The sequence below is a fragment of the Equus przewalskii genome, chromosome 28 (assembly GCF_037783145.1).
Source record: "Equus przewalskii isolate Varuska chromosome 28, EquPr2, whole genome shotgun sequence".
NCBI lineage: Eukaryota > Metazoa > Chordata > Mammalia > Perissodactyla > Equidae > Equus > Equus przewalskii.
The window spans coordinates 26,442,778-26,465,350 of record NC_091858.1 but is presented as its reverse complement, the minus strand read 5'-3'; the positions used below and the strand labels follow the sequence as shown (position 1 = coordinate 26,465,350).

Genomic DNA, 22,573 nt, shown 5'->3' with positions numbered 1-22,573 from the left:
CCAAGGGGTCAACCTCTCCAACTGACACGCAGAGAGATTAACAAAATGTTTAATTAATGGTAAAGTTCATCAAGCCAAACAAGCCAATCCCGGGTGTATTTGCTGTAAAAGAAAAGTCCAGTATTAGTGGAAGTATGCTTACAAATAATCAAAATGAGACTTAGGATTTTAAACTAAGGGACACCGGACATATCCCATTTTTAAAAGGGAGTTTAAGGGAATTAATTCCACTCTACTTTTTCTTTCTACTTTGTCACTACAACCAGTGTTCAGGGCAAACTTTACAGTGTTAGCTGATGCCGGGAGCTGTCTGGGTGCTTGTGTGTGAACCCAGGGCTCCTCTGGGACCACTCCAGCTGCCCCCACCCTCCTGCAAGGGCTGTTCACTTGTCAACAATGACTGAGGACTGAACCCTGCATAATGGCAGCCAGGTGGTCTTCTAGTCCTTGAATCCCCTTCCCTCTTGTTAGGATGTTAATAGCAGGGGAAAAAAGAAAAGTCACACTTAAAAATAGCACCCTGAACATCTTTGTTTTTCTCCATTTGGGCTTTCTACTAGATTTCATAAAATGGCAGTTATCACCAAACACAGTCATTTCTTGTGCAGGTGTTCAAAAACCCCAGGAATCTCGTTGTTTTACATTTTTTAAATCATAATTTTAAGGTAACCATTTTAATCGTATTTTGTCTCTAGTATATTAGAGAAAACCTTTGTTATCTTAAAAACATAGAGTTCACTCTCCAAAAATCTTGGATATTCTTAGGTTTGTATCAATGAACAGTTTCACAAATCAGTTCGTCCTCATTGATGATTTTGGGAACCTGATATTTTCAGCCACTTAAAATGCCTCTCTGATGACTCAATTTAATGTGGGGTGTCTTTTTTTCTCCTATTTTGGAAACATTTATCCTTTAATGTGGTATTATATGGATGACTGAGATAAATAAAGTACTGTTCAGAAATGTGCTATAGAAAGCAAAATATTATTATATCCATTTTTCTATTTTTTTCCCTATTACCTGGAATTTCTCAAGATTTTGGTGCTACAGCCTAGGTACTTGAGGTTATCTGATCAAGTCAAACTTTTTGCCCTATTTACAGAAATGTGCTTAATTCTAAGTTGTCTCCCAGGAACACAACATTTGCTTTCACTTCCTTGTTAGCATGGCATGATTTTGTTTTCAGATTTTTACTTAACACCGTATTTATAAAGGCGAGTTTCACAGCTGCTCTATACTCATCCCCGTTGATGTCTGCCAAGAAGGTCTTGAGCCTGGTCTTTGTGGTTTATGGGAAAACCCTTGGCTTCAGGGGTCTTTTGAGAGCAGAGCAATCACAAGATTGAGGCGTAACCAGAATGTGATAAGATCCACCGGTCAAGCTTATATCTCTAATATTCTCCACAGACAACTTCTATTTGCTTAACAGAGCACTAGAAATATATGATTGGGTGCAAAGTATACCCACAATATTGTTAAATAATAACATCCTAAACTGAAAGTTATTTCTTTGCCAGTGAACATAGGGCATGAGCATATAAAAATTGGATGCTTTCTTTCATTTTTTAAATTATCTTGAAATTTGTTACTAGTGTTCATTTTAAAGCATTTCTCCAGCATTGATTGATTTTACGTAAAAAAAATTATAATCATTTTTATTGTTGATATATAAATTAACCTACAGTTCAAAAGAACTTAAAATATAAACCTAGCATTTGTAATTTGTGCCATTTCATATTTTTCCTAGATTTTATCAAGAATTTTCCTACCAAAAGTCATAAAATCCTCCAAATTTCCCCTCCTCGTTTGCCTTATAATTAATACATATTTCAAACATAGACAAGATGATATGCAAATGCAGGCGTTTTGTGGATTTTAGATATAGGCCACCAAGCAAGTATCAGATTTAACTGTCTTTAGCCAATTTCCCTGGGGGCTGGTCCTGCCCCACCCCCACCCCACGCCCCTCCACCCTCACACCCCCTCTGGCCAGTGTTCTCTGTTGCCATCCTCGTCCAGTCCCGTCACGTCCCAGCTGTGGCTGTCACTGCTGATTAAGCTCTGCTTCACCCTGTCCTGCCAAAATACAGGTATGAGCAAAGCAAGAAATTTGGTGGGTTATAAACATGAATTGGTTGAGAGGTTTGTTTGTTTGGGGTTTTCTTGGGTTTTTTTGTTTGTTGTTTGTTTTGCTGAGGAAGATTCACCCTGAGGTAACATCTGTTGCCAATCCTCTTTTTGCTTGAAGAAGCAAAGTTGTATTTTATATGTGGGTCACAGCCACAGCATGGCCGCCAACAAGTGGTGTAGGTCTGAGACCAAGAGACTGAACCTGGCCAGAGGTTTGTTTGTTTTGATCTCACTAGTGAAAAGTAGCTTGCTGGTGTATATACTAAAATAGACTTTTTCCTAGGCTGAATTTTACGTCTTAATTAAGATGAATGCTGTAGAGGTAACACTGTTTATACTTGTATGCAACATTTAGCCTGGTCTGTTTTGACAGGAGAATATGACTTCTGAGAATCATGTCTTCACTCTAAACTCTTCATTAATAATTTCATTTGTGCCAACATTATAAAATCAGATACACACACACAACTTATTTAGATAAGAACCTAAGAAATGTAGTTGCATACAGTAAAATGATGCAGGTTTTTTAAGGAATTTTTCTTCTAGTTATTACATGCTTTGCATGAGGACCACATGAAGACAGTGACAGAATCCTGTAAATTGTCATAGTATTAACTTGCATAACAGACTTATATCAGCACCCCAAGCGGAACTTCTTAGGAGCTCATGAACATTTTCAGAAAGATTGACTAAGATGATTTTCTCTCACTCTTTTACAAACTAAGGCATGCTTTGTGATTTATTTGTGATGTCTTTAGAGGAAGAGAAAAACAGAACAAAGGTCTTAAAGCTTCTGAGCAAAGTAAGGAGCTTATGATATTATATCAGATGATAATGCACACTGCAAGAAATTTATGGTGAGGCAGGAAAGAGTGTTGTATATTTCCCTAGAGCTGGAAATGATGTGAATATTTGGAGTCAGGGAACATCTAATTCTGAAGGAGTAGTTATTTGGTGTGTACACCCAGCTAAATTATTGTTTCTTTCTCTTCTAGTCGGGGATGATTCTTTTGGTTTTCAATATTAATTAATTTACGCAGTATGAGATTGACTTACTCACTTCTCCTGGTCACCTTGTAAATTGATGCAAAGAGAATCTTGAGCCTTCCCATCCTCTACAATCGTCTATCCTGATTCGCCAATCCCGCAGTCGCACAAACTTGTAGTGTTTCTTTTTTCTCAACTATTTGTTTAATTCAGAGATGTGAGCTGAATGGAAAAAAAAGAATTGGCTGAGTTGTAATTATTTGGAACGTTTGAAATGATTTGAATGGATCGGGATTTTTTGCTTCAGAGAGCCTTTGTCTTGCAGTCTTCGTAGGAGCTGGGAAAGCCCACATGCTAATCCCAAACTCTGACATTCTTTGATGAGTTACTCCAGTTCGCTGCATCGCTCTGACCTTTATAGAATGAGGATAGTAATATTTATCTAGCTTAGCTGAAATCTTCCGTTGTATTTTTCAGAATACTTCACATTGATAAAGTGACATCCCCTTCAAGACTCTTTATAGGCTTTATGAATAAGATCCATTGAACAGTTTGGCGTTTCCTATTGCACGGGTGAATAAACCAAAAAACAGAGAAATCACATTTTACCACAGAGTTTGAGATATGATAATAGCTAACATTTGCTAAGCAATCCCCTAGTACCAGCTATTGTGCATGATCTCATTTAACTCCACAGCAATCCTGTCAGGATTTTACACCTATTTTCATTGTAAAAGACAAAGAAAGTTTCCCAGGATGGCCCAATGAGTAAGTGGCAGTGTCCAGACCATGGTACAAACATCTACGCTCTCCCAGGATGACAGAGAACAAATCCTGAAACCCTGTCAAAGCCGGATCTCAGGGAGGTCTGCCTGAAACCAGCTCATGGAACTGCCTAATTTGGATTCAGTTGTCCCTTTGCCTGAGCCGATGACCTCGCTAATGACAATAATAATATTTCCCTTTGCGTGTTTCAAACTATGCTCACGATGTAATCCCTTTCATGGATATTTGGTGTTCCTTTGGCTACACAGCATCCTGTTGTGGTACTGGTAGCAACCGCACCCCTAATTTGGAGGTCTGCCCTCCCTCTCTCCAAATTCGGGTGGAACTGAATGTAAAAATAGCAAATCCCCTCTAAGGCATGCTCGCCCTATCCTGCTAGCACATGTGAACAGGGTCTTTGGTTCCAGTGCCTCTAGCAAAAGCTCCCTCTTGTCCTCTGCTTCTTGTGTTCTGCAAGAGGAATTAGAGAGATGCTGTGGACTAGCTACAGGTCATCACGTGGACATTTCTCCCTTTGCTGTACATACAGTGTTTTCACTTCACTATTTTTTTCTTTGGGTTTTTTTTTGTGTGAGGAAGATTGGCCCTGAGCTAAGATCTGTTGCCAATCTTCCTCTTTTTGCTTGAGGGAGATTGTCACTGGGCCAACATCTGTGCCCATCTTCCTTTATTTTACATGGGATGCCGCCACAGCACGGTTTGAGGAGTGGTGCTAGGTCCGCACCTGGGATCTGAACCTGCGAACCCCAGGCTGCCAAAGCAGAGTGTGCAAACTTAACCACTATGCCACCAGGTCGGCCCCTTCACTAAGTTTCCACACCCCCAATTCAACTGCTTAGACCAGTTCCCACAATGCTTTTCACTGAAACATCTCGCTTGCATGTACCACTTCTGTTGTGAAAGGATAAAAACAATGTAAGACAAAAATTAAACAGACTAGACATTGTACCTCCAAACCAAAATTGACCTTAGTCTTGACCTCATTTCTCTTGGAAATATTATAGTAGAAAGAGGACTTTGGGGGCCAGCCGGCTAGTGCAGTGGTTAATGGTGGTGCATGGGCCACTCTGCTTCAGCGGCCCATGGTTCACTGGTTCAGAGCCCAGGTGAGGACCTGTGCAGGGCTTGTCAAGCCATGCTTTAGCAGGCCTCCCACATATAAAGTAGAGGAAAATGGGCATGGATGTTAGCTCAGGGCCAATCTTCCTCAGCAAAAAAAAAGAGGAGCATTGGTGGCAGATGTTGGCTCAGGGCTAATCTTCCTCCAAAAAGATAAAAGAAAAAAGACTTAGTTGAGTTTTTCTACTTTGTGGCATAAGACTCAGTGGCCTGACGGGAGCTAACAAACTGAGCGGTTTTTATCATTGCACAGAGCCACGAATCCCTAACCAGCTCCATGAGAGAAGTATCCATACCTTCCACTTGCCATGAAACTTGTGTTTCATGAAGCTTCGGGAATATCTTAAACATATTTATTGTGCTTTAAAAGTGATCGTTCAAAGTGATGAGTTGAGTTGAATCATGTCACTTCCCAACTTAAAAATTCTCCAGTGGGTTTCCATCTCTCCCAGGATAACAAACATAAGTAGTGTTCACAGTGGATCTCAAGCCTATGAGATCAGGCTTCTACCCAGGAATCCAGCCTCACCAGGCACCATATCCTCCTTGCCAGTCAGTCCTGCCAGTTCTCGGCCACACCAGCAGCCTCCTGTTCCAACGCCTTACACGTGCTTTTCTCTTCCTCTTCGCTTCCCACTTCACCAAAGTACTTCTTGTTATTTGTCATATCTCATTCAAACTTCTCCAGGAAATCCTGGAAACACACGCAAAATTAGAACAGACCTCTGTTATACCCTTCCATAGGACATCATTCTTTTCCATGAAAGAGCCTATCAAAATTTGTAATTATGATGTATTTACCCATCGATTTCATGGTCTTCTAGACTTCTTACTCTATGAGGGCGAGATTGGAGGTTGCCTTGTAAACAAATGTGTCCCCCTCACTTAGGAATATTCTGACAGATGATAAGTGAACAATGAATATTTAGCAAATGAATAAATTTAAGCAGGAAAATGTAATATCAAAGTGTTAAAAGTGGCCAATCTCTTACTTTCTCCCTTAAATGTTTATGTATTGAAAAGAACATGTACCATCTTTCTAACCAGAAAAAAATTTCCAAAAGAGCCATTTACTGAAGTGCTAAAAATTTAACTCTACAGAAAAATAAACATAGTCTAAAAAAATGTTCAGGCTAACAAATTTATATTTTAATAAATATGAGTAAATGTAAATGTGAATAAAATTCCTACCATGGTTTTCCTAATTCATTTTTTCCTTTGTATTTCAAAGCCTAGCTTTTTCGCAAAGCATTCTAGAGAAGGAAAAAAATTCTGTCACTTTCTAGCCATTTCTTAAATATCAAACATCATCATGAAATGTCAAAATTTGGGTTCTAAGTTTGAATCAGAAAATAATCTTAAACATACTCTAAACATGTGTAATGGTAATAATAATCTTTACTCAAACCAGTTGAAAATTTTTAATAGCATTTCTAGCCCAAAGTGGATAATGGCTGAGGGGGAAAAACTCTTCCAGCTTATTTTTTTTCAAATACAACAGCTTACCCTAAGCAGACGCATTTTTCACAGTGCTGTCAACAGTAGGACTAATTGCTTTTCATGTAAATTAGGAATATGTACCCTTGTTTAAACAGTAATCTAGGTCAAAATGAGCGGATGGCTTATTTGTTTTAGCTTATTTGAAGCTTTGAAATGGCACTGAAACCATGGCATGAAAGTTCTTCTTGACTTCTATTTATTTAAGTAAGAAAACGTTCCTTTTTTAAACTTTTTTCCCCCAATTTCCACTTACCAATAACAATGATCCACTCGACACATCACGGAGGTATTTAAAGACACCGAACAGCTTTGTGATTTTTCAAAACTTGGGATTTCTGGTTGCTGCTATTTATTTTTAAGTATTTTATATTTGTTAAGCTTGATGAATCTGAGAATATGGGGAGAGGGTAAATATTGACTCGAGACCATTTGCTTTGAAATTTGCCTCCGTAGAATTATGATAGCTTTTTCCTCCCCTCCTGGATACAGACACATTTGGTTTTTTTATCAAAAAAGAGATAGAACTACCCTGATGATCAGACAAATTTTGAACATAGATTATATCGTGGGGAGGGAGGTCTGACTGACCCCTTCTGGTTTATGGCAACAGTGAGTTTAAGTGTGTGCGACCGATCGTTGGCCCCCTGCGCATGGAAAATTGTATCTCAGCAGGTTCCACCTCGAATCTGGTGGAAAGGCTTGTGCATTTGTTTGTGTGTTTGTTTTAAACATTTCGTGATGGGGGAGTATTTTGTGGACAATAAGCCACAAAGGAAGCTTATTTTTAAAGATCAAAGAAATGAGTTTCTCATTTATGTAATTTGTGGTAGTATAAGAGAGCATCTGTACCAGTATCCATCGTAATTGTGATCCCTTTGTTGTCGTACTCTCGTGAATATGATGTATTGATACTAAAATAATTTAGAAGAATTCCAGGCCCCGTGGAGGTCATGGAGCTTCATGAGTCTAAAATATAGGCACTTTCCATAGAGGGGCTAGTTCTTTACTGCTAATGCACTGTCAAGTTATTTTATTCCATTGTAAGAGAACATTACAATAATGTACTCGTGATCATACATTTCATTTTTAAATGTGTTGTTAATAATAAATAAAAATATTAAATGCAAAGTACAGATTTGGGAGAAAAGCAGCATTCAAAAGCTTAACTATTGGTCAGAAAGAAAATGCAAAGTCAGGATTCTAAGAGAAATCTTTTTCCTTAAGAGGCTAAAATACTTCTTTACAAAAATAAGTAAATAAATAAGACAGACATTGTATTTTGTACTTGTTTTGCTTACAAAAAGGTGAATTTTTTTGTTTATACTGAAAACATCTATCTAGCAAAAGTTCAATAATGGGGGTGGAGGAGAGGACGGTAAAGCTAAAACACTGTAGCAACTTAGGTAATTATGAAAGTATTTAAGTATGAAAGTAAGTATATTGCATGAAAGTATGCAATATTTGCTGCCTGTTGTGTGAGTGGGATAGATCTTGACGGTTGTTTGTTGTACATATTTATGTACTATATTTGCCCCTTATCTGTGAGGAATATGGTCCAAGACCCCCAGTGGATGCCTGAAACCATGGATAGAGCTGAATCCTACATACACTATGTTTTTTCCTATACACACACACCCATGATAAGGTTCAATTTATAAATTAGGCACAGGAAGAGATTCACAACCATAACTAAAAATAAAATAGAACAATTATAACACTAGACTGTCATAAAAGTTACCATAGGTTTTAGCAACCTCAGCAGAGGATTTTTTTCTTTCCTCATTGAGTTGAGAACTTTCACCTTTTTACTTAAAAGAAGCTCTTCACAGCTTCTCTTCAGGGTATCCGAATTGCCAGCATCGCTACTCTTGCGCTTTGAGGCCATTGTTAAGTGAAATAAAGGTCACTTGAACACAAGCACTGTGATACCGCCACAGTCAATCTGACTATCAAGAGGGCTACTAAGTGACAAAGGGGCGGGAGCATATACAGTGTGGATCTGCTGGACAAAGGGATGATTCACGACCCGGGGGGGATGGAGTAGGCTGGGGGGGGAGATTCCAATATGCTACTCAGAATGGCACGCAATTTAAAACTTGTGATTTGTTTATTTCTGGAATTTTCCATTTAATTTTTTCTGACTGTGGTTGACTGCAAGTAACTGGTACCATGGAAAGAGACAAGGGGGGAACTTAGACAAGGGGGGAAACTACTGTATATAGTTTTATCTATGCTCTGCCTTCTTTCAAAAATGACTTAAAGTAGCTACATCTTGATGGAACATTTATAAAATGATCTGTTATTTTTATTAGTAAAACTATGAGATCCACATGTAACATTTAAAAAGTCTTCATATTAACTTTTTATTTGTATGAAAAGGAGAGTGGTAAAAAAGGAAATATACTGGAATTGAATAGGTTTAACTTTTAAGTATTCAAAAAACTAACTGAAGTTTCAAAGATGGGTAGTAGAAAATTGAGATTTGGTTAGATCATTTATAATATCCAACTGCTCACATTCTTTATATTCGATAAATATTCAGGTTGGAGGGAGTCGGTTAACAGGTTCCAGACATAGTTTAAATTTTGACTTCATTGTTCAGCAGAAAACATCTTTCAAATACATCTTGTAACACTATGATATTTAACAAAGTCTCAAATATCACAAAAACTGAAGATTTCTTTCTATCTGAAATAGTTCGACATTTGATTTGTTATTTAAATTATTTTGTTTTGCATGTTGAGTCCAAAGTTTAAATTTCATTACTGCTGCTTTACGTGCAATTGAAAGCGTGGTAATGCAACGCAATCTGGCAGATTGAGTTTGTTCTAAGAAATATTAGCAAGATAAACAAATTATTTCAATGAAGTTGTAACTGAGAAGTATGTAAGTAACGTTATGTTAATCAGCAGAATCAACGTCATTTTTTGGTCTCACTTGCCATTTTAATACTAGCATTTATCCTCAAGACAGGCAACAAACTAGTTTTTGACACTTTGGAATTCATGAGAACATAAATTCTGGAACCCACCACCAGTAGAATTAACAGAGCTCTGAAAATTCTGCACATTCAACATGTATAGGGCATTATCTATTGACTATTGTTAATCTTACTTCCTAAATTTCACCTGAATCGTTTTAATGCTCTCCATCCGCACAGGCATCTCATTTCTGTTTCTCTTACTTCTGTTGTGGCTATTACAATAGCTCCCAGTGAGTCTTTGAGCCATAGTGATAGTACTCTCAAGTCACAGATAGGTCTCCTGCTTAAATCCCTTCAAAGCTTTCCATTGGTCTCAGGAGAAAAATTAAAATCCTGAATGTGCGCCACCATGTGCTGTCCAGTCTGGCCCCTTCCTGACACCCCAGCCTCCTGCTTCACACAGGAGCTTGCGCCCACGGCTCTGAGCTGCAGCACTGGACTTGCTCAGTTCTTCAAACCCACCATTCTCCCTTCCATCCCAGAGCCTTTGGACAAGATATGCCCTCTGTCTAGAAGGTTCTCCACTCCCATTTCTCACTCTAGCTTCATTGCGCCCAGGTAAATCCTATGAACTTCTTCAATGAGCCTTCTCTGGGCCTCCTTGGTCTTTCTGCCATGTGGTCTTGTAACACCGTTATTGTATATACACAGCTGTAGTTGTGTGACAATTTGATTGTCTCAGCTGCTTGAGGACAAAGGCTATGTCTGCTTTTGCTCATCTTTATATCCCTAAAAACTAAAACAGTGCCTGACACATAATATGTACACAATCATATTTGCTGAACAAATGAATATATAAATAAGAAACTGGCATTTCAATTAGCTAGTTTTACCCTTTCGCGTGCAAAGACCACTGAACGAATTTTTAAAGGAGTTAGGATAGGAGCCACCACTCTTGGCAAGCGAGACCAAAAAAATGCTATTAATGCTGATTAGAAAAAAAGTCCTTAATAGATCTCAGCCACAACGTTATTGAACTAACTTGTTTATTTTGCTGCTGTTCTTTATAAAAAGCTCAATTTGGTTTTTGAAATGGTTTTAACAAATTTGGTTTTTGAAATGGTTTTTCAAAACAGACCTCGCTGTATTGTTGCCAGCTTATTTCATATTGTTTTAAAAACTGCTCTAATCTCCTAAAATGTCTCCTGCTTTTATATGTTATGTATTTTTGTTAATAATGATAGAATAGAATTCTGTATATCTATACTCTCATTCTGTTGAACTGTAAATAATTCAAACCATCTCCATCTGCAAACTTCTTTATCAAATATATTGTAAGTACAGTTTTAGATTCTTCTCCAGACTACATTACCAAACATTTATTGCAATTGTATTTTCATAGTAGATAAGTGTCTTGTAACAGCAGAATGGGGCTTAATAATTTTTCTGCAGGAGTCAGCTGCCACCTCGAGAGCAAGACAGCAACTTTCTTTCAATGATGTTGTTTGTCTATTTTCATTGGCATATTTAAATTTTGTTTGCATATATTTTTTCCTACGGTGTTAAGTTAATCAATTTACACAGAAAGAATCTGCATTATTGTTATGCTTACTGTGCTTTGTTTCAAGATAAAATTGAAACTTGGTGGGGAGTATAGGATGTATTCACTACATAGAGACATCGAGGATTTTAAAAAAATTTAATCACCGTAAAGATGAAACCTCATGGCATAAAATCATTGTTATCCTTTCTCCATTTTACCTGATTTTGCATTTTCAAAACAGTCGCATCCTGTATTGTTTATTTCTGGGTGGACTATAGTAATTGAGAAGTTAGTTCATTCTCAAGCAATATGACTAATTTCATTTTGAATCCAATCAATCTCCAAAATCCTTTGAAAAATATCTATTTAAAATTTCCCATTGCCAGTCAAGATTCTGTCCCTAGGCTTAGAAACAATAATTTCAGCTGACTAGGACAAAACTATTTTCTTTTAGCATAGAAGTATAAATTATAATTTAGAATTAAAAAGTATTTTAAAATATTAACAAACATTCTAAGTGCTTTACAAATACTTAACTCAGTTTATCTTCATAAAAAACCCATGAGAAAGTTTCATTTTATTCCCATTTTAAAGATGAAGAACCAAGGCATAGAGAGATTGAGCGTCTCGCTCCAGGCACAGTGGTTATGTGGGAGAGCTGGGTTCATTCACAGGCAGTTGGTTTCAGAACCTGCATTTTCAGTGACTTATACAGGTGAGTTGGACAAGTAGCACCAAGAGGAACAGCAGCCCGAAGCTGCAGGTGCTGTGAGAGCATCAAGGGTGGTGTCAGAGTGGAGCCTGAGCCCCGCCTGGCGCTAACAAGTTACATAGGTGCTATAGTCAAGCTCACACATCAACAGTTACGTGTGAAAAGATCCACACAGACTTGAGTGCAAGACCAATGCAGGGCTCTAAACTTCTTGAATATCTGCAAAAAACTAAAATATACATTTTATTTTATTTTATTTTATTTTGTTTTTTTGAGGAAGATTAGCCCTGAGCTAACATCTGCCGCCAATCCTTCTCTTTTCCCTGGGGAAGACTGGCCCTGAGCTAACATCCATGCCCATCTTCCTCTACTTTATATGTGGGATGCCTATCACAGCATGACTTGCCAAGCGGTGCCATGTCTGCACCCAGGATCCGAACTGGTGAACCCCAGGCTGCTGAAGCAGAACGTGCGAACTTAACTGCTGCACCACCAGGCCAGCCTCTAAAATACACATTTTATTTTATTTTTAAGGAAGATTAGCCCTGAGCTAACATCTGCCACCAATCCTCCTTTTTTTTTGCTGAGGAAACTGGCCCTGAGCTAACATCTGTGCCCATCTTCCTCTATTTTATCTGGGATGCCTGCCACAGCATGGGTTGAGGAGCAGTGCATAGGTCCGTGCCCCAGATCCGAACCGGTAAGCCCCAGGTGGCCAGAGCAGAATGTGTGAACTTAACCACTGCACCACCAGGCCGGTCTCTAAAATATACATTTTAAAAGACGAAATTCAAATCCAACTTTCTAGAAACCCTGGAACACCTCCTCCAAACCTTGGGTTTTCAGGAGCCGTTTGAAGTCCCCTGTACTCAGAGTGCTAAAGCATTTACTCCACCGCTCATTTTCTTTCCGGTGCGCAGTGGCTGGAACATGAATTCCATAAGAAGTTTGAATCCTATTTTCTTGGTTAAACGATGATTTTATTTTTTTCTTTCAATAAAGGAATACTGATCTGCGGGCATAGATTACCACATACCAGAGTTGAATTACTTTTCCCTGCTGAAGAGACCATTTCCAATTTCAGGATGCCTCATCATTCTCCCCCTAGCCCTTGATATTTTGTAGAAAGCTCCCTTCATTTGGGTTCATCCATAGCGCTTATTTGCTGCTCACAGCAGCACTGTTGCCAAACAGCATCCTTAGAAACACAGCAGTCAGTCTGAAGGAGTATGAAAGCTTTAAAATGAAAATACTGAGGACGTATATATAGTATCCTATATCAGGTACCCACTGTGTGAAAAGACCGGATGAATTAATGTGAGAGAATAGACAAACATGAATGCTGCTATTATAGATATACGTATAGTGATATTCACACACATTATATAAATAACATATGACACTCGTATAGAGAGAGCGAGCCTAGGATAGATGAGTGTTGCTGACAGGATTATAGTGAAAAAACTAAGTACTAGGAAATGACCTCATCTTCTCCACAAATTCTTGACCTCAGAGCCACTTACCCCATCCTATTTGGTGCCTAGTGCAACGTGTGGAAGAAAGAAAGCTCTCAGTAAAATCTGTTGAGTAAATAACTCAAGGAAGAATGGAATGAAGGAAGGGAAGGAGGGAGGGAGAGAAGAAATGGCTTAGTCAACCAGTTGAAACATCCAGCCCAATCTCCAAAGTCATCCGTCTCCTTACTCTTTTCTATGTCTTGTGTGCCTCCTTGAGTTTTTTGCCAAGCAGATCCCAACCTTGGGTTAGCTTCACCTTTTATTTTCTCAGCTGGTGGCTCACACAGAGTTTCTTGGAAAAATCATGAAAATCTCCCAATCTCACTGTGTTCCTACTTGAACTTTTGTGTTAATTTATTTTTAACACTTAATCATATTGCCCAAGCAGCCTCTTCGGTCCTTATTCACATTTCACAGTTTCTCGAGTCATCAACTCCACCTATGTGCATCTTAACAAGTGACTTCCTCCTTCCTGCCTCAAATAAAATGGCATCTCTCCTCCCTTACAGCCAACTCCCCACCTACCCTTCATCCTAATCACTGTCATGCACTTGCACCCACCTCTACCCCACCTCATCTTCCTCTGCCGTCTGCTGCCTTCCCTTGTCATTGATTTTTACTTCCATTTCATTGGCGTGCTCCGGGTGATTCATCCTCAAGAACCAAAGCAAAATTACTACCAAGAAAACAATTCCACTGCCAGCCCTGATGGCCTAGTGGATAAAGTTTGGCACTCACCGCTTTGACAGCCGGGGTTGGGTCCCGGAACCACACCCCTGTGTGTCAGTTGCCATGCTGTGGCAGCAGCTCATATAGAACTAGAATGACTTACAACTAAGATATACAACCATGTACTCGGGCTTTGGGGAGGAAAGAAAAAGCGAACAGTTCCCTCAACTCTTCCACACTTTTCTTCTCTTCTCATCGTGATCTAGCTTTCCTCCTCCTGTTAGCTGGCTTTTGTACCCTCTCTCTGACCAAAATATCTATTTCAGAAGTCACAAGTGTTTTCCAAAATCAAATCCTATGATCTTCAGACAGTTCTCATCCTTTCAGACCTACTTGTAGCATTTAACACTGTTGACCAATTATTTCTTCTCCAAACACTCTCTCTGTGGCCTCCAGTGTGACTCCTTGACCCTGATTCCCTTCCTCGTCCTCCAATAGTTCTGTCTCTTCTTCTTTCCCCAACACCCTGCATGTAGATATTTCAAGTGTAGATCAGCTTCTCCCCATCCCCGTGGAGAGTGATGTCTACTCCATGACTCCAAACCCTATAACGCAACATTTTCAGCCAATATATTAACCAGACATTGATCTGGCCTCTCAGTATGTCTGAAAAAACAGAGACACCTGCTTTCTGAAAAACAAGTTCTTTCTCTTCGTTTCTCTTCTTCAGATAATTACATCAATTATCTCTTAGTCAACAAGGTTCAAAACCTAAAAGTCATCTCTGACTTCTCTTTGCCTGTCTTACATCCTCTATGCTTTGTTTGTTTATTTTCATTTTTGTTTTTTCTTTCTTACTGCGGGGTAAGAAGGAGGGAAAGAAAAGGAACAGAGAGAACTGGACTCATTGTTTGACACTTGAAAACCACAGCAAAGGATTACAGCACTAAAATGAGAAACTCAGGGAAGGGATTCATTTTAGCTGCGATTGCTGTTTGAAATGACTGAGTCAAATGCAAAAAAAACAAGGAACTCAGGCATTTTTTTCCTTCCACAGAATTAGAAACGAATACTTATAAATTCACACTGAAGTAAACATAATCTTGAGCTCTAGAGATACAAGGTGACATAAAATATCTCCTACCTTTAATCTAATTACCATAACGTGTAAACAGAATTAGTAACCAGGGCAGAGATGGGTGGGGCTTTAAAGAAGACGGAAAGGTGGCAGGTCTCAGACAAATTCACACACATTTCACGCTTCATAAAGATAAATAAGCCATATACATTTCATGCTTTTACTACTAGAAAAAAAAGCAGGAAGACTCTACATGGACACTTGAAGTAAAGGTTAGCTTAACACACTGCTAGAGTGGCCACAAACTCTTTTTATGATTATTAATAATTTTTTCTGTTTAATAGTTATAAATCAGCAGTAATTCCTTGCTATAGTGCATCTCAATTTTTAAAGAGTTTCAGAACTGAAATTATTCATAGAAAACATCAGATCACGTTTTCTTCTAGCTTATATATTTCATTTATTTTCTTCCAGAGTTCCTGCTTTTCTAAGGCAAAGTGATTTACAATTTCTGTGCAAGCAAGAGAACTAAAGAACTCTTCAAAGAAGAAGGGAAGGTAAGTCCCCGGGACTAAAATGTCTCCAGATCTACCAGATGAAACAAAAAGCCTTCTTAAAATATATAACTTCTTTGTTTTGACAAAATAAGAGACTTTCACTAAGCTGTGGTGCACTTTATAGCTCATTACTTATGCAGTTGACATCCGCGAATTAGCCGTAGGTAAATGATTGTGAAAAGTGTAATTAATCTGATTTTCATACTCTTTCTGATAACATGAAAGCAAAGGCATTTCTACAGCCTTTTCTTTTTGCTGGAAAATTAGATGAATGAAGACATTCTAAAATATAAGATCTCTTTTTTTTTACCCATAGAGAATTTCCTTCCAAGAGAAAGTGAACCAAATAGAGTGGATTATGGAGCATGTGTATGTGCTCTTGGAAGCGATTTTTTGGGGAGTCCTCTTGTTCTCAGGGAGTCTTAATCCTTTCTCCTCAGCACTTACATGGCAACCTTAGAGAATTAAACTTGTACCTGGTTATTTTTTTCTCTCCTTGATATAGCTCAGTGCGTTTTCTCAATGGTACCCATGGTCTAGTAATTTAAAGCTTTTGAACCTTGTGAACAGATTCATTTAAAACCATATTCTGAGGGCTTTCCAGAAAATGAAAAGTGTCTTCTCCCAGGAAGCTATAAAAGAATTTAAAACAGAAAATCTTAGAAGTGTCCCGCTCAGGCCGTGCATACAGTAGTGTGCCTACAAGATTCAGTCTCCTGGAGTAAATCATTCGAAAAGTACCTGACTCGTTTGGCTTAATGGGTTGAGTTCTTTGAGTTTCTTTGCCTTCTGATTGATGGTTTGTTTCTTCTTGTAATACAAAATTCAGTCAAAATTTCCCGTGGAGAAAAGGGCTTTTCCAGATTATGAAATAATTATGAAATACAAATATGTAAGAATGGTAACATTTTTATATCAGAAAGCTCGAGTTGCTTGAACATATTTCTTTTTGATGCCACTCATTCAAAGACAATGGACTGTTCTATTTTAAGATGAGAAAAAAATCATTGCAAAAGTTGAGAGGTTAAGTGCCTACATCTGTAGAGTCTGTGACAATAGCTATGATTGTGTCACTAATAGAATTTTATATTTAGGTTGCTAGATTTGAATTAATTTATATCTAGCTAAAACAAGTAAATTTTTTCCCCACATTAAAGTTGACACAAATTCAGTACTTGCAGAAGAGTTTCTCGCTTTTCAGTTTACAGAAGGGCAAAGATAAGACAGAAGATTTTTTTTTAACAATAAAATTGTGGTTTAATTGTTAGATAAAATAGTAACAACCACTATTGTTTTCCTTTAATGCTCCTCGCAGGCGCATACTTTTTACTTTTTCCCTAGGGGTGTCTCAGAGAAAATTGATACTGAAATCCTTTAACAAAAGTTCTTGTGTAAACACACACACTTTCTTACATACTAAGTGAGTAATTAATCAAAACTTAATCTGGAAAGAATGGCTGTGTTATGTATCATCTCGTGCATGCACGATATCACTCTCCCTTGATCTCGATTTAGGTAATGGTGAGATTTTGCCATTAAGATAAAACAGTCAATACAAAATAGACTTATAATTTACCATCATGAATTTCCTCAGTAACTGGTCTTTTAAGATCCTCTCTAAGAATTTTAACATATTTTGCACAGTCTACGGAAACAAAGACCCTGGAAATGTATGTGCAATCTATAAAGCCTGAATAAGAAGTGATTTATCTAAGTTGCTTTGCTGATATTTTCCTCCAATCCTCCTCCTGACTTTTCTTTTCATTCAAATAGAATCACGACAAAGGTACACACTGTAAAAAGCCTATCTGTATAGTTTTATAGACTTCAAAGAAATTAAATTTTTAGGATACATTGTCATTGAAGTATTCCAGGAACACTTACTACTAATGGGAGCCACACACCTAATTTCAGACACTCTAAGCTGAAAGCTAATCACTTATGTATTTTCTCCTATAAAAATATAACTCAATGTTCGGTGCAAAAGCAATACTTGGCTCTCTGAAACCCACTGTCGATGGGATTCCTTCGGATCTCCAGCATTTCACCTTAGAAAAAGCTCTTTCTATGAATACCACTGTAATAAAGCATGTCAACCTCCCCCTGTCTTTTAAGTACCCTCTCTTCAAACTCTTCTCTTGTCAATTCATGAAAAGCACTCTTCCCATACTGGGAGATGCTCTAGGACAACCATTGTGTCTTTAATAGCTAATATATAAACTTGAATGTCTTAGTGCTCCTCTGAGATACGCATTGAATGATAACTTTTCACGTGGACAGTTGCTGCTCTGTCGGCAGGCTGCGGCCTTAAAAGCATATAAGCGTCTATCTTGATGAAGAAACAAGTTATCGTCCACATACCTCCAAACTCTTCCTTAACCAGGCAAAACAACTACACATTTTCTAACCCAGGAAAAACACCCAAACAAGAACAAAACAACACAACTCTGAAAGAGTCTCTCCATGCTGTTTTCTAGGAAGATTTCTAGTTTGCCTGTTCTGATTGAGACCAGACATAATGAGCACGCTTTTAGGGCAGATGCTTTAGCTGATATTTTTTCAGTGTGATTGTAAATGTACTTTCTATTTCCTAAGGTTACCCAGATATTTTAACTGAGCCTAACAAATACTCAGAACGTTTCCTAAATTTAAAAAATTACAAAATGATGTGTTGCAAAACGTGGCACCTAGAGCTAAATATCACACAATTCCCATGGTACAGAATCCTGCCATTGTTTAAAAGAGACGGTAGGAAGAATGGAAAACGTGTAAAATGTTGGGTGGTCTGTTCTAGAAGTGGAGAGAAAGAATAGCATAAGTAATCGAAATCCACAGATAAGCCAAGGCCGTCATGTTCTGTCAGGAAGCGCCACACTTTTCCAGGCCTTTATAAACTTGAACTCAAGAGTGCAAAACCTTTAACTTGTATGAATTTTTTTTCTTGGTAGATCCACAATGACTAAAAGAGAAAGGGAAAAGCTAAGAAGTGACATAATGCTCAAAATGAGCAGTCCCTCACTGCCTCCACTGGCATTGGAAGCTAATTGCATCACTATTTGGTGAATAATCAACGAATTAAATGAGATGAAAGAAACAGCATAAATTAACAATGTCAAAAAACATCGTAAGCCACCCTGATGATTATAAGTGGCTCTGTCTGTTGTTTTGTGGAGCAAAAATCAGGGTGGCCGACTACAGATTCTACTTTTCATCTGGATGTTTTGCTGTTTTGCAGACATAGCATTTGGTGCAAGAGAGAAGTTACGGTTTTAAATTTGTGAGATACTGGGGTAATTTTTCACGATGCTTCTTAGTCCCTTATTCCTGAAGAAGCGGGGTTATCTCTGAGCCTGGACATAAGTAGTGTGGTTCAAGGTCTCCTGTTGGCCTGAATTGTGCAAAAGAATGATTGAGCTTTCTGAAACTGCCAGTCTGACTTCAGAATTTTGGGAAATCTGTGCCCAATGGAGTGTTCAGGCTGACTGGGAGCTTTCACTTCATGTTCACAACTGACTCTTTACGAGGGGATCTCTGAGTATGACATCCGCATCTGTATTCTGTCATTTGGCCAAGGTGACACTTTGCCTCAATTAAAAGAAAAATCCTAAGGGGCATAAGCAGATTCTCTTACTAATGTATATAACCTATAGGAAAATAGGAGCCAAAGACAAGATGTTTAGAAACAATTTTCTCTTTTTTAGGTCACTGCTTTTTTTAAATTGTGAATTAAAATCGAATAGCAATTTGCTCTAGATTAAGAAGTTAGAGAGCGAACAAAATGGATTTCTTGGGGCTGTCCCAGGGATAGTGAAGAAATGGCAGAAATAACTTTAATGCAGAGAGGTCACTGGCAAATTCACTTTAAGACATTTAAAAACACCATTCCGAAGTTTATTATTTTAGTTTAATCTGATATCAGATACAAAGCATTGCTCTCATAGAGTTAAAGTATCTAGCTATTTCAAGGCCCTTAAAAAAGCTACATTGTAATTATCCTTGGACCTGGAGAGGGACCGCACTGTACGATGATATGACAAATAGCTTTCCACACAGGGGCATGGCCTGGGCCCTGGGCCTGAGTCTTCATGCAGCCAGATTTGCACAGATGGAAAGCAGGATCCTTGCAGAACACCACGGAGTAGCTGTCGCTGTGCTGAGATGTGTCCTGCATCCCGAAGGGTTTATTCTTGGCCCAGTGCCCTCTGTCCCCAAGGTCCTGGCCCCAGGGGACTGCAGGTGTCCTCTGTATTGTGGTAAGAGCCAAGGCTGTGGAAATGCACAGCCTAGAATGAAGAGATATCCCTCAAAAACTTCCCACTGGCTGTCTGAGACCAAACCACTTGCTTCCCAGCAGGGGGCCCAACTCACTGGTAACCATTTGAAAAACTAGCCTTTACCATCCACGGAGAACAAAGAGGAGAGGAACAAAGCAAGATGGCTAAAGGTAGAGGAGCAAATCTTCTCTTTATAACTCAGGAATCAGAAAATGTTTCCTCAGGGATTCCATGGACAGTATTTTTTCTAATAGGTGGTACCTTTTTGCCTTCAGTGTTCTAATCAGTAAATAAATAAATAAAAACAACATTACATAGGATGCAGTTTGATGTAATGAAGATAACATGATCCATGGAACTAATGAACCTAGGTTTAAATTCTTATTCTATCACTTTCTAACTTTGAAAACTTGGCACTATTAATTAATTTCTCACTTCCCCGTTTCCTAATCTGTAAAATGGGAATAATAAATCTCCGTACTATTATTTTATGAAGACAAAATTTGATTAATATACTAAGGTACTTGTTTATATAATACTCAATAAATTGTGCCTATGACTATTATTTGGGGTAATTATTTCACAAGAGCACCATGTTCTATAACAGGTTTCTATTTTGACTTTCCTTTCCTAAGAGCCATTAGTTAACAAATAGGGTGCCAATATTTCCAGTGTTCTTATAGTTTATCATATTTATTGACAGAGAAGGGATGAAATCCTAAACTTGATGGATGGAAGAGAGAATGGAAACAGGCAATGCTGAGAATTTTTTCTTTTTTGATAAGGCAGCCACAATTCAAGCAAGCCACATTCCACCTCTCCAATCACACTGCAATGAGAAGATTTAGGGAGGCGCGATGAGTGTTGAAAGTTTTACCTCCAGGAAATGTAGCCAATTGCCAGAGTTCTCTCGAAGTCATCTTTCTTGTTGGGTTCTGAATAGAAAACTCTGCTTTATGAAGGATTACAGAAGTAAATAAGCCTGATAAATCGGAGGGTTAGAATGGATAGCCAAAAAGCTAAGCTTCTGTGTCTAGCTTCAGAGGACTCCACAACTAAAAAGACGGAAATTATTCTGTTTGTTGCTCTGTCCCTGGTGCTGGCAGAGAACTGTGCGTCAAGTACATAGTGGAAATGCTGTAAGTATTGTTGAGTGGATGAATAAATGAACCATTGTCCTAGGAAATAGTATACTAGGTGGTCTCTATTCTAGGATCTTGGGCATGGTTTCTAATAACTGAGACTGATACCCTTAGCCTTGTGTGGAGGCAGCCACTCAGAATTCTTTGACTTTGACCATTTTTGGATTTCAACATTTCTTTAGTGCGCCTTCCTCTCATCCTTCTGCTGTGTCTGTCTCCAGACTGAGCCTGATTAGAAGAAAGCTGCTTTGAGATCCTTTGACGAACATCCTTTACAATTATGAAGTTATTTATGAGGCATAGTTTTCCATAGCTGGCTTATTTCTTGCTTTGTGAGCCTGACCATAAAAGAAATGTCACACTAAATGAGCCCAGCAATGCATGCAGCCAACTGTGGCCCCCAAGGAATAGTCTCTATGAGATTGTGGTGCCATTCAGATATTACCTAACTAAACTCCTTCAGCATCCCCTGAAAATTCAACAATAGTTGTTCATATGAGAATTCATTTAATCATTTTGAATGTTATAAGCTAAAAATACCTTTTCATAGGTCCTCCTCCAAATTTTAGCCAAGTCCCTTTTTGTACAAATTTAGATATTCCAGAATTCAGATGGTGATGGATACTAAACTCTGATAAAATATGATTGTCCAGAAAGGGATTGTTACCTAATAACTAAGTATTTTTAATTAGTAAGCATTACAAGTAAAAGTTCATATCAAAGTAAAATGTTGACTTCACAAATTTCTGCCTACTTCTGGCCCTTTTTTCTATTTGCTGGTTCCTCTGAGTATGGTATTTCCTAAGTTCACAGATTTTGCGATATTTGTTTTATCCAAATACATAGATATCACCACATAATTTCCCCGCCTTGGTGATTTGTAACATCCAGATGAGACTAATAGTGATAAATTGTTCCACTACAGCAAATTTTTGGAAGAGTCAGTTGTCAAAAAAAAAATCAACTTGAGAACATAATAAAACTGAGTTGAATTAACAAAGCTGACTTTGAATAGCATGCGCAGGGTAAAAGATATTTTTTGTACCTCTATAAAGGAAACTTTTTTCTTTTTACACATATACCATTCAAGTGACAAAAAAATCCCTCTCAGACACTGTTTATTGAAAAAAATTTCATAGGAGCCAATCTTACTTTTCCAGCAGAGCAGCAACCTAACTTTCTGAGAGGAGCAGGTAATGCTTTTGAAAACACTGCCTGCATGTTGCAGCATATTTATTTAAAAATACCACTTCTATTCTTCTTGAGCACTTAGAGTGAAACCTCATTGTAAATGGTGCTATCACCAGGAATGGTAAGTTGTTTTCATGCAAGTTCAAACTCTCCTCTGATGTGGTCAATTAGGGGAGCTTTATGTAACTCCTTAGGACCGACCGAGGGTACATTTTGTTGTAGTTTTTTTGTGTAGTTGGTTCTCATATCCTTCTGACCTACATAGCATGGGGGAGTCAGCCATCAGCTGGTGTTTCTCGGAGCTGCTCAAGGCGAGTTTCTCTGGTGCGGACTGGCAATTTATGTGCTGGTTTCTGTGTGCGTCTATTTATACGTCCAGCTATAGATCCACCTATCATCTTTCCCTCTGTTCAGTTACTTACCATTGACACACTTTATGAACAA

General features: G+C 38.3%; 1 protein-coding gene across 1 annotated transcript in view; it reads left to right on the top strand.

Moving 5' to 3' along the window:
• The window catches only part of TENM3 (teneurin transmembrane protein 3), a 2,420,957-nt gene that overhangs the window by 1,735,554 nt on the left and 662,830 nt on the right, over window positions 1–22,573 (top strand). Inside the window, exon 9 of the mRNA XM_070598205.1 lies at window positions 15,440–15,522. The gene's annotated coding sequence lies outside the window, so the exon portion shown is untranslated. The remainder of the gene's footprint in view (window positions 1–15,439; window positions 15,523–22,573) is intronic.